Here is a 12,990-nt window from a genome sequence, read left to right on the forward strand (position 1 = left end):
ATACTGGAAGCTGCTCTGAGGTCTCCACACACCCTTCTCTTCTCCAGCCTGAACAGCCCCAACTTTCTCAGCCTGTCTTCATACAGGAGGTGCTCCAGTCCCTGATCATCCTCATGGCCCAAAAGCCACTGCAAATTCTTGGTTTTAAAGGGAAATCTGAAGAACTTTGTCAGGATGTGCCAAAGGCAAAGCAGAGCCCTGGGGGTGAATAAAGGGAGCTCCATGTCCTGCAGAACTGGGAGCAGATGGGGCTGGTCCAGGGAAAGGCAGGTTGCTCATGGGCTTCAGTTGCTGAGCCCAAACCAGGACAAAACCCTGACTCACAGAAAGCATGCGGCCCCTGGCAGCACAGTACTGGCAAAGGGAGAGATTTCAGGAAGGAGAATAGAATAGCAGTGAATGAACTTTTCAGATAAATTATAGCTAAAGGGGAATGAAACATTATAGTTTCAATTACTGCTGTGCCCAGCCACGCAGGTAGTAATTCAAACAAGAAACAATTGGTGGATTGTCACCCTCAAATCAGACACATACCATTTAATTCCATTTACTGAGGGTTCACTGACTGTATTTTGAATCAAATACAGCCATTAATGTGCAAAGATCTGAAAAATGCATGTGTCCCTTTTACAAATGTGACAGCGAGACACTAATTCCTGTAAAACCCTTTTCCTTCAGGTTGGGCTGTTCCTATTGTCCTTAGTTATGCAGATATCACTTATTGAAGGTTTTATTATGTCAAGCTAGCTCTTACGAAATGCCTTGTACCTTTTTGTTGAGGGCACATGAAAAGCCTGGCCAAATCCAGGCTCATTTTCCACCATCCAAACTTAGCAAATTGATTTGGATGCAGAAAAAGTTACTTTCATTAAAACAGTCAAATCCTTACTGTTATTGCCATATCTGGCTATTACAGCACAAATATAAATCATCAGCTATGGGAGCTAAAAGCTTTCAGACAGAATTGCTCTAACAACTGCCCCACGCAATGGGCAGTGGAAGGATGACGTGCGCCAGGCTTCTTCATGGGCAATATTGCTGCCGAAGTAAAAACACATGGTATTTATGAAGTGGATATTATTGTGCTGCCCTGTTTTGCTCCAGCAGGAAAGCAATGCACGCCTATGGGCAGGGAGCGTGGGAGGAACAGTGCTTGGGATGAGAAGAGCTGGCACCCTCCCTGGGTGATGCCTCCTCCCCTGCCCAGCAGTCACAGGGTGCGTGTGACCCTGGCTGGATTTTGCATTGTTTGAACCCTGCACTGGCACTACAGAAAGCTAAATCTATGCCTTCCCTCATCCAAGAATCAGTTCCAACAGTGAAAACTCCCTGTTCAATGGGGTTTGGTGGGACGGTTTTGGCACAAAGATTTTGGGGATCATCTGGAGTGCTTTTGTTTCCTTTATAAAGTAATACCTGCACATATCCCATGGGTCTGCACTGTCACACGCTCCCCATGGAGCCATGAAGTGTGCTGCCTACTTAAAACAGAGCTTTCCACAAGCTGCACTTGCCCTTCTGATCTGGTTGAGATTGCACCAAAGGGCAGGTTGCTTAAATACAATTTCACTGGTTATTGAGTGGGTTCTCAGAATGGGATATGAAGTTTCGAAGTCTTTGCATCATTCCAGGTCACACTTCCCTACAGGAGCTCCATGTTGACTCAAGGACACTTCCAGGCAGCAGAATATCCAAGGAGCAGCAATGGACAGGCCAGTTCATCCTACACATTTTAAATGGCTTAAAAAGACCCAGAAGCCTTTTTTGCAGAGAGAGGCTGTGGCAGGGACTGAAATCAGTGCTCAGCATGTGGCTTAGACAGAGTGGCCATTAGTGACTGCTGTCATTGTCACACCGGTGGAGACGGTTAACTCAGCACAGGAGTCATTAAAAACAAGCCTCAGTAGAGAGAGGGGGGTTTGTAAATGCTAGATGACTTGGCAAAAAATGAAGGAGACCCACAGCATCCTCCATTGCTCTGCTTGTAAATTCAGAACAAAACCTCCCAGCAATTTGCTGGGGATGGGATTAGGCACAAATTCTTATGCTAAAAACCCTTCAAACCAAACCTGTCCCTTCCTCACCCCACAACCAAGCTAACCTTGGTTATCCACCACGTCCCCCTTTTCCTAGAGGATGTCACTCACCACTTCCAAAGCTTTCACTGTGACATTGCTCCTGGGTTGAGAAGGGGATCACCTTCATCAGCTCAATAGGGGCACTTGGCTCCATCACACTAAGTAGCACTGTTCCCACATATCCAAGGAGGAAAGGCTCAGCCTGCACCCCCTCCTGCTCCAGCCTGAGCCCTGGGGCTTTAACTGCCTCTGAGCTTGCAATTAAAGAGCAGCATTCGCTATGCTGAATGGGTGTCCCTCTGTTAGAGTTCCTCCTACCAGGTACTTTTAATTTATTTGTATTTCCAGCAGTGATAATTGAGTTATCAATTTCAGGCTCTTTTGGGCCAGAAGCAAGGAGATCAGAGGCCTATTTTATACACCTAATTATAGATTGTTTCCCATAGCTATAAAACCACAGAGAGACAGATCCAGGAAACGTGACGTGAGATGCTCTGGGTCCTCTTCATCTCCACTGACTTCTCCCTCTTGCTCCCTTTCACTCCGGGCTGAACATCCTCCAGACAAAACAGCTGTCAAAAGCAAAGGATACCTATTTCCCCACAGGGCAAAATCCTTCCCCACCCCAGCAGAGAGCTGCTTAAAAATCAAATTCAACTTACACTTAAACGATCTGTTTAAGCCTTTAGCACTTCATAGAGTCAGGCTGAGATTTATTCCGTTTCTGTGCAGTTTGGCTATAATCTGGCTCAAAATGATGACCCGGGGTCCTGCTGAGGAGTGAAAGCTTGAGTTTCTATCCCACTTCTTCTTTTTTTTTGGGGGGGGGGGGTTACATTTTGTATGTCCCTGTTAGCTCCCCACTCCCCACGTCTGGCTGCAGTGCTGCAGAGCCACCCTCTATCTCACATGGGTCCGAGCTGCCTTCAGCATCCACAAACCAGTGCGAGCTGCCTGGAGCACTGCAGTGCAGAGCAAGTGCTGAAGTCCAGCAGATCCTATTTTTGTATTTACAGAAAGAGATGGGAATTGTCTGTGTGTCAGTATTACAGTCCTGTCGGTGACACGAAGAGGCCATCCAAGACGTATGACCTAGCAAATGTACAGTAATGCACACATCACATTTGCTCTCTGAGTAAATAGATATTGTCTATAGAGTATATTACAGCTGTGCTTTCATGTTTAATTTAATGTAAGTGAACTGCCTTAATTTCCCTAAATTGTAGTAATAAACATAATGCTAACAGTGATATCGCTAATAATTTCTTTCTCAAGTGATTAATCAACAATGAACTATTTTAATTACCTGTTCTGAAATGCCAAACTCTAAATTAATTATGTGTCATTATATAAATTCATGTGTGTGTGTATATATATACACTTACACATTAATTCCAAGGCTAATTAAAATGAATAAATCACTGGATTTGGTGAATCCATAGATCTGAGGGGGGATCTGCTTTACTCCCGCTCTTCTACCCTTTTGCATTTCATCCTCAGTACAAAGAGAATCACATTGCAGTGCTTCGAGCAAGTCATTTGTGCTCCTGAATGAAAAGGAGAAAGTCACAATCTCCCTGGTCCCACACTGGAAACAGAAGTGCTGTTGCGTGGCTGGTGGGTTGGGACGGGGACTGCATCTAGAGATGCTGCAAGGCACAGAGCTGACAGCATTGGGGTGTTCAGCAGCGGCAGCATCCCCAGGAGCCCCAAGACAAGGCTGGGCAGAAAGGGGAGACCATGCTCTTTGCATGACGACTCAAGTCTAGAGCTCATAGCCAAAAGGTCCCCAGCCATCCAGCAGTGGCCCCACCACCAGCAGTGGTCCCAGTGGGTCAGTGCTCCCTGTGACATGTGCAGCAGAGAGGGGCAAGGAACTGCAGGGGAGGGAAGCTCTAATTTAGGGATGGGGAATGAGATGGTTCTAATGGGCTGTAGCACCGGCTTGAAGAACAGAATGATTAATGAGAGCAATGGCATGAAGGAACGAGAAACAAAGTAATGAGACCTTTATTTGATACATAATACCACTGGGACCTTCTATAGGGAGAATACCAGGAGTACAGCTAAGTTTCGCCGGTTTGGGAATGTGTCAGGAAGGGGGAAGTTATTGCTGACTTTGCAGTCAAATGCCTGAGCTGTACACAACTGGGGCTGCAGCATTGTTCAAAGTAAGCCTGGGACATGTTAATTTGGTCATATATTTTCATATGGTAGAAAGACTTTTGATATAGTATGCTGTGTGGATCTATGCAATGTTGTGGGTTTAAAATGCAGTGTCCAGAGCCTGATTCAGTCATCTGATGGTTGAATTCCAGCTGGGAGAAGAAGCCTTTATATACATAACAAGAAGTTCCAGCCAAAAATTACTTATGGTTTCAACTGAAGGAGAAGAAGTTGCTGATAGTTTAGGTATGGATGTCAGAAACACAGCAGTTAACAGCGGAGATGAATGAGAGATTGGGAGGTGATAACTTAGATAAATTGGTACCTCATCCATATTAAGGAGACAGCTCATCCTCAGTTGCTGCTGGATGACATGAACAGTGGAGCATATAGGGATACTAAAATACGTTGGTCTTAAAGTTAAATCCCCGAGAACCATCAGAAATAAGTCTCAGAAGCCAAAGTGAGATTTGATGCACCCTGCAAAAATACGCAGCCTGTCAGAGCACACCACTCTCTCCATATAACTTCCACCAATTGTGGGACAATTACAGAGAAAACGATACTGTGATCTGTAAAGCAGTTCCTGGAGTGGTTTTATTCACTAACTCAATGCTATGCATAACCGTTGCCAGCAACATCTCCAGAGGTGTGTGCATAATAGAGAGACATCAAGTCAATGAGTCAAAACATCAGAAAATAAAATTCAGATGAACATCACATTCAAAAATTGCATCATCTGTCATTTAACACTGTCTGAAGACCTGCCTATTGAAATAATACATGGAAACCAAAAGTTACCCCAGGCAGCAATACCATATTGTGCTGTGTTTAGGATCTACCACAAACTGGGGTATTCTGCAGCTGGAGCTGGCTGCCAAAGAAGGAGAGCTGTGGTTATAAGCCCTACAGGGATCATCAAACTGAAGCCCCCAAGAGACTTGTAGGGGGGAAACACAGGGCACTGAGAGGGTGTGTTCCCCTCACATACCCACTTTAAAACCTGCCAAAGTCAGTAGTAACCCCGCCAGTGTCACCCATTCCCTTTGCTGAGTAGATATGTGTAATACCTTCTCTTTTAAGACCCAAATCAGCCTTTAAAAAAGGCGTTGTATCCAGCTGCAAAATTAATTTACCCTCTCTGACACTACACTTCACCGGATTAGAACCTTCATTCCTCCAGCTCCAAAACACCCATCGAGGTAAGAAGTTTCCCTTTTTGAAAATGCAGGCCTGGAAGACCTTTAAATCCCCTAACTAAATTCTTATCATGCCGTTTTCCTCGAGCACCATGTACAGCATCATCTCTGTGCTACAGCTTGAAAGGCACAATTCCCTGCAGATGCACACATCTGAGGCCAGGAATATCTGCTTCCAGGTGCGTTAGCAGGGATATCACAGCATGGGCCATAAGGTAAGTATATATATACACATATAGACAGGCATATATAATGTATATGTACATATATATGCATTTTTTAACAAGATATATTGGATGGTGGTCTCACCACGCGTGCAGGCAGGTGCTGGTGGGAAGAGAAAGCACCGCATAATGCATCCAAGTTGCTCCGTGGTGTGAGAATGAGCAATGAACATCTCTGCTGGAAGCAGAATCAGGAACTTGGGTAAGCTTTGCCACTTCGACAACAAATCACGGGGTGTGCTTGAGGGTTCATTTTTCACTGGGAAACACCGGTGAAACGAGTACTTTGCTGCTTATCTCTGTATTGCTTATCACTGCTTCTTTGCCCTTCATTTCTTGGAAAAGTCATGGTGTTTAAATGGGTTGAAGGGTGGACACTGCAAAAGAACTTAATCCCAAAGGCGTCATAAAGGGTTCATTTTGCTCTCCCAGAAAATCTCTGTCTTCCTAGATCGCTCGCCTCCCTCTCTCCGCTATCCATCTAGGTTGCCTGGTCTGTATCTGCAGGCATGCTTGCCATCCTTTGAAGAGGCAGTCTCCTCTAAAAAATCAATAGTTAACATTGTCCTTAAATAGTCTGACATTTACCTTTACTGGAGTTTTCATTTTTTCCTGGGATTTCTCAGACATTTGTATTCCCATGTATTTCTCTGCCTGTAGCCACCGACCAGGAGCTTTGCATAGATGGCAATCGTGGTGTGGTGTTAGCTCACAGCCACAAATAAGCAAGATAATTGAGAGGACTGGAGCTCACTGATAGAAGCATCTTTAATTTATGGAAGACATAGAGTGAGAATAATTACAAGCAAAAGGGTAGCATAAATCCCTGAAGAAAATATATCCTGAATGCACTTTTCCCAACAAGCAAATCTGAACGCTGGCCCAAAGGTCAAACATAAAAGACTGCGAACTCCAACCTCCTGAGCCATCCACCTTTCCTTTCCCCTCTTGTCAAGAGCTTGTCTGTAGGTTCATTTAGAAAGCTGCTTGTTCAGAGTAGGGCTGTTTGCAATCTGGGGAAGTTAAGCAAATTAGCAGAATTATTAGGTAAGAGGCAATTCTCCACAGCCTGCAAAGCAACCGCTTGTTAAATGAGCTCACACAAGAGAATTGCACGGATCGAATGACGGCTGCAGTGTTTGCAGAGAGAAGGCTGTGCAGGCGTTTTCTTTGCAATAACACTGCTCTGCTCCAGATGAAAAAGGGGACTTAGCGCAGTTTCCCTGGCAGGCTGGGACAGGCTCCGTGCACTGGCAGATGCCTTTGTCTTTTACACCCCGCTACGTGGCTCCTTCTGCAATAATAAAGAAATTAATAAAGAAGAAAACCCCAGCACCTTCAAACCAGCTCCTTCTAAAAACAGGGAGGGGGGTAGGAGAGCTGAAGCCATGAAGACCCTGGAAGCATGTGGCTTGCTGCACCCGCTCCCTGCTCCAGGGGTTTTACAGCTTCCCTCTCCTGCGGTGATTTTGGGAATGGGTCTTTCAACAGCCTAAACGAGACTGGAGTCCTCCAAGAAGCCACATGGTTTCTGATCACTCAGTCTCATTTGTATATACTCTTTGGCTATTGATTTGATATTTTTATACCTTATGTAGTGCACTTAGTACAGAAAAAAAAATGGATTAACCAAGTAAATGTGCTTTATTAGCGGGTCTCTGATGGAAAATTATGTCAGTTTTCCATCTAAAAGATGCATCAGATTAATCCATTCATGAATCAATTTGTCTATGCTTGAGAACCTACTAACACCCCACATAAAAATTTCCAGTGTCAAGCTGTATGCTGGATATAACAATCAAAGCTTCAAAATGAAGAAGAGGTATTACTGGGAAGTCTTCAGCCATTCCAACACAGCTGAGAATGAAATGCTCATCCCCAAAGTGAAGTAAGGGTGTTACACCAGGCTTAACTCCAGCTTCACTCGCAGGAGATGAAGCAGTCTTAGTAAAGCCATGGAATCGCATCTCTTAACATCAGCGCAAGCAGCAAACCTCTGGGCTTTCCCAGCCTCACCCTGCCTATTCAGAAGTGCAAAAAACACCCGCAACTGGCAGCAGAAGGGATCTGGAGACCAACAGTGTATAAAACAAGGGCCAAGACACGTGTCAGCTCCTTCCTAACCGCACCACATAGTCTGACAACCTGTTACAAGCACAAGGACCTGGTAGTATTGCTGCAGGTAACGTCGCTGGATCCTGCTGGCAGATAGATGGGGAGGCTTTGGCAAGCACCATCCTCCCTGCAGCCCTGCACAGAACAAGCCCTGTGGGCATCAAGGGGGGCATTTCCCCAAGGGGAACCTGCAAAGTCAGGCTGGCCATGTTAACCACATAAATCATCTGCAACTGATGGCATGGACCTGCGCCATGATGCAGAAGCTGCGGATCCAGATTCAACTTATTTCCTAGGTGTAAGAGGTACCGGGTCTCCAGTTTGTCTCTGCCCAGCTGCTTGTAGCCCACCTTCCATGCTCAACCCCAGCTCTGTGGTACAACCCCACCTTGCAGCCCTGGGCCTACTTTGAACATCACAGTGTTTATTTTTGGTGTTGTATAATAAAAGACAGCTACCTATACCCAGCTAAGATGCCTGGGTGTGCGTTAATATCACAGGCATGGGATAAATAAGAGCAGATGACCATTAAAACAGGGAGCCTGTCCAATCCAGGCAGAACAATTGCGTAAGAAAATAAATGGGACATTGACAAGCTGTTTTCTGTTGTAATTCTGTTTGCTGAATACCCCAATGTGAAGGATTTTATTCTTTGGGAGAAAAAAGGATGACTTATCCACACTGCAGGCTGGGGTGTTACTACAGCTCAGCACTGCCGCAGTAACTGAGGTAATGCATGAACCCGCCAAGCTGCTATGACCACGTCAAACACAAAGTAAAGGACGTTTGCTTAAACCTCAGCCAAAGAAGTACACATAGGCACGTTTTATCTCGTGGTTGCAAATAGCTCAATGCAGGCAGTCACCGTTGCACAGCTCACCAGGGCTGGGTGTCAAAGGAGCGTAGGAGCCGAGGCAGCCTTCTTCTGCTCTCACTTGGATCTGTAGAAGATACCATCATCCAGCCCTTTATTCCTTTGGAAAACATGTGCAGCACATCTCACTGTTTACATTAATCCTAACTAATGTCCCATGGCTATCGCATCCATGATTATGGCAGTCATTTTTAATTAAGGGTTGTGTCAACAGTATTGACATTTTCATTGCTTTGGGAGGAAGTAGAGGAATTTTCCTGCAGGTGAAGGCCCCTCCTTGGAGTTCTCTATCTCTCCAGCTGCACCCCCTGTATGAAAGGGCTGTTCAGCTTATTAGGGAAAAGCAAGAGTATTAAGCCCACTCTCTGTGCAAGTAAACTACAGTGATTTACACAACACTAAACTAAGGAATGCAGAAATTCAAATTCCCTTTTTCCTATGGCAAGATTTGCAGGCTTATTCTGAATGCAGTGTTTATCATTAACAGAAGCCCTGGCAGGATCTGGGAAACACTGGTGTCCCTGTGATGAAGAGGATGCATTCAATAGCCTGCTGAGAAGTGGAGTTAGACACGAATGGTTCAAGCCCGTCATTGCACCCAGTGATAAACAACCTGCAGGAGCTATCATTCACCCTGAAAGAAAGGGGAAGGCAGATCATTACATTTATTGGTCATAGTTTTTCAAGAGTCAATAAAGACCCACTAGAAGGGCATGGTTAGTAGCAGGAATATATATATTTTTCACCTCTCTCAAAGATACCTTTAGCTCAACAGCTACAGAGAGCACCAGTAGAAGGTCTGTCTTCTGCCCAATATGTCAGGATGAATCTTCCTCCTAGATGATGGTCCTGGTGTAGATGGTGCTCACACTGTACAGTTTTTAACGTCTTTAACCATCTTTAGCTTTATATCCTGATAGCCCCTTCAGGCTATATGTCAATGCCATCTGGGAGGAAAAGAAGAGACTTCTGCTCAAGCGCCGCTGTAGTGCTGGTCTCTTAACTAAAATTGTGCTTCCTTCACTTGACAAACTGTCAGCACAGAACAATTACTGCCTGTTGGTTTTGCTTGTCCTTCCTTTTCTCTTCCATCCAAAGACAAAAAAAAGAAAAAGAAAAACAGATGAAGGAAAAAAACTCACATCATAAAACTCCAAGGACAGAATCCAGCTGATCTGATTGCACCACGCAGAGACGTGCTTGCAGGTGCATCAAAGGTAGAGGTGGGTCCCTTCCTTATCACCTTTCTCTTCCTACACTTGATTGATGAATGCTTTCAGGTCTGTAGGACAGATAATGTGCTTGGTTTTATGCCTTAAGCCCTGTATAAATACGGATATTAGAGTATTAGTGTATTCAGGCTGATGTATTTAGCAGCTCTAGATTATGAATTGCTCCTCACAATAACGTTTGCGTTTGCTGACAAAGGTCTTTATTACAGAAGAGGGTCAAGCAAAAAAGGATTATTCCTACTAATTATTCACTGTTATTTAATATTTGCACAAAAGGTTTGCAGGACTGAGTCCTCAGGATTGCCTTGTTTGAGGAGCTAATAGGGTTTCCAGGAAACCAGCAATGTCTGGTGGGCCATCAGGGCAGCCTCTTAGTGGATATGGAGGACAATTAGATTTGATGTAGTTAAGGGTGGTTGGCTAAAGGCTTATAATGACTTTGACAGGACCTGATCCTGGGGTTTTCAAAGTCAGTGGAAAAACTTCCACCCAGAGCTATGCTTTATGGGAACTTGACTGAGGCAGATCTGATTTTCAGGCCATGAGCCTCATGGCCTGTGCCTTTGTTTGTCCTTATGTATTAGCAGTCCTTTCGAAAGTTCCCCTGAAGCCTACCTACTGCCTTCTGCTTGGGCATCATATTTCCTTGACTAGACCATAATTGTACTGTTAAAGAAATTCCTTGCTAAGTGAAATGAATTTCTCATTCCATAAAGATATAATTAGGCAATAAAAATACTGGCAGAAATCTTCAAGCATGGGTGCCTGAAGGTGGGATCCACATTTAAGCATCTAAATATATGGTCCAACTTTGGAGATTCCTGGGTATTCATACCTTCTCTACCTTCAAGAGAACTGGAAGCTTTCCTGCTAGTCGAGGCTCAGGCTGCTTCGGGGGTACCTAAATACGGATCACACTTCTTCAAGGAGAAAACTTTTCCATTTACATTCCATGGTTTTGTTCACGTTGCAACTCCTCCAGCTTCCCCATTTGACATTTTTTAGTAACTTAATTATCCTTACGAAGGAAGAATTTTAATAAAGGTGTTGTTTACACTGGATGCAGCCCTGGGGAACAAGAGAGAATAACCCAGATTGCGGGAGCAGGAGGGAAGAGGGTGGTATTTTGGAAACCCAGGCCACAGCCTGCTGGAAGCATCTGTTTCTGCTCAACCTTTTCCTCTAGAGTCCTGCTATCATTCACAGCCCAGACTGCCAGCAATTAGGGACTTGTGCTGAGGATTCCCTTTCCCTTGCGCTTTCATTCCCATTCTTCTTTATGAACCTTGGGACTGGTGGCAACAGCGTTAAGGTGAAGCTTGCTCAGTGACTGCTGCTCACACAGTCGTTCCTGTCGCAGTGGATACTTCACTTGATGCTTCCAGGATGGAAATCAGAAGGTGAGGTTGTGTAGTGCTCGGAAATCAGCACTGCTAATTGCAAAGCAAATAATGGGCTGAGAAAGACAGTATGTCACGACATGACTTGGAGCTTCAGAGGTGGTGGCCAGTTGGCTATTTTGCTGAGGACAGAGCTGTGCTGTGTGGCATCCTTACTACCCATGCTGCAAACTGGCTCCATGCTGACACAGGGATTTGTTGGAGCTGCTCATTTTCCTCTGTTTGCAGGCACAAATGTCAGCAAATGCATATTGCAAAGGCTCGTGACTCTTATTAGGCCAGGTCAAAGCCCCTTGTAATGCATTGTTGGATGTTTGTTTCATTTGTGAAAAATAAAGAACTTGAAATAATAGTAATTTCCAAGAAAACAGCTGGTTGTATGAAGGAAAACATCCTTCTCCAAGAGTTCATCCATTGCTTCCCACTTTAGCGTTAAATAGAAAAGGAAAAGAAAAAAAAAAGCAGGAAATATTTCTGACCAGTTCTGATACAGCCCATTCTCGCTGCTGTGTTGATACTTTAATACTGATCAACCACAGAAAGAGAAGAAAAGAGAACAACTTAATACCTGCATCTTCCCTGCAGCAACCTGGAAATGTATCAGTCATCACTGTTGTACAGATCTGGGCTTAGCAAAAGGGGGTTTCAGCACGGAAGATGGTCTCATTGCACGGCAGCAATAGAGGCACTAGTGACACTGAAGTTTTGCCATCTTAGCAGTCTTTTCAGTATGAGAAGTGATCACCGCATCCCAAAAGAGAGAGCTCTCAGCTCCACAAGTGCTTTTCAATCTGCACTTGTTCTCAGGCAGAAGTACCATGTACATGCCTGATCTAATTGAAAAATGTGGGGAGAAAAAAAACCATGTCGACTTCAGCAGGATTTTGGCAAGGGTGTTTAGGCACTGTTAAAGTGCAGAAAAATGAGCTAGCAGAATTGGGTAAGCACTGTTTTCCCTTTAGCTGAGGAAAGGTGCTCCTGCAGTAACATTGCTCCTCATGTCTTTGCCTTTTGAATACTCAGTAATATAAATATTAGATGCATGTTAAGCCTCAGATCCATCAAACAGCTCCTTATCTTAAAGCACATGAATACGTTTGGCCCTAGTAAGCACACTGAAATGGTAGCTAAAGGACCAGAAATATGGAATCAAGCAAACCAAATTTCTGGTGTGTGAAAAGAGATAAATCTCTGCACTTTCTCAGGTCAGGGACTGACTTGGGCTAGGTGTCATTAAGAAGTAAGTCCATGAATAATTTCGCATCAGACTTTTGCATCTAATCCATCATTGTACCAGCAATACTCATAGCTTGTGATAGTACTATAGATTTACAAGGGCTAGGAAAAGATGGTGCCCAGCTTTCTTTCCCACCAATCATTACATGGGAAAGTGAGTGATTTTCTTTAAATCCATTAGCATAACATCAGTGCTTATAAGGACCAGACTGGAGCAGACACTTTACAAGTGTTTCAGGTTAACGAAGTCAAACTGAGGATCTTTTTTTAGGAGCACAGCTTTTTACCTCCCAAACAAAAAAACACCGTTGGCTAGTACAGGCTGTGGATATCTGCAATTTGGGGCAATAAAGCTGGTATTCCCAACTCATTCCCAGCTCTGGTCGCCTTGTAACAACCCATTTCTTCACTACAGCCTATTGACCGAGCAGCTCGGCACGTGGTACAAAACACAAGGAGGGAGCTT

General features: G+C 44.4%; 1 long non-coding RNA gene across 10 annotated transcripts in view; it reads right to left on the minus strand.

The window, feature by feature from the left end:
• The window catches only part of LOC133262696 (uncharacterized), a 53,212-nt gene that overhangs the window by 22,869 nt on the left and 17,353 nt on the right, over positions 1 to 12,990 (minus strand). For 2 of the 10 annotated variants that reach the window (XR_009741380.1, XR_009741377.1), the window contains one exon: positions 9,303 to 9,978. The exons of the other annotated variants lie outside the window; for them this stretch is intronic. This is a non-coding gene — a long non-coding RNA (uncharacterized LOC133262696). Of the gene's footprint in view, positions 1 to 9,302; positions 9,979 to 12,990 lie in introns of those variants that run through there. 10 annotated transcript variants of the gene reach the window in all.

Source organism: Pezoporus flaviventris, unplaced genomic scaffold (assembly GCF_033815535.1).
Source record: "Pezoporus flaviventris isolate CSIRO_AGI_PZ_B2104156 unplaced genomic scaffold, CSIRO_AGI_Pfla_v1 ptg000213l, whole genome shotgun sequence".
NCBI classification, from domain to species: Eukaryota; Metazoa; Chordata; class Aves; order Psittaciformes; family Psittacidae; genus Pezoporus; species Pezoporus flaviventris.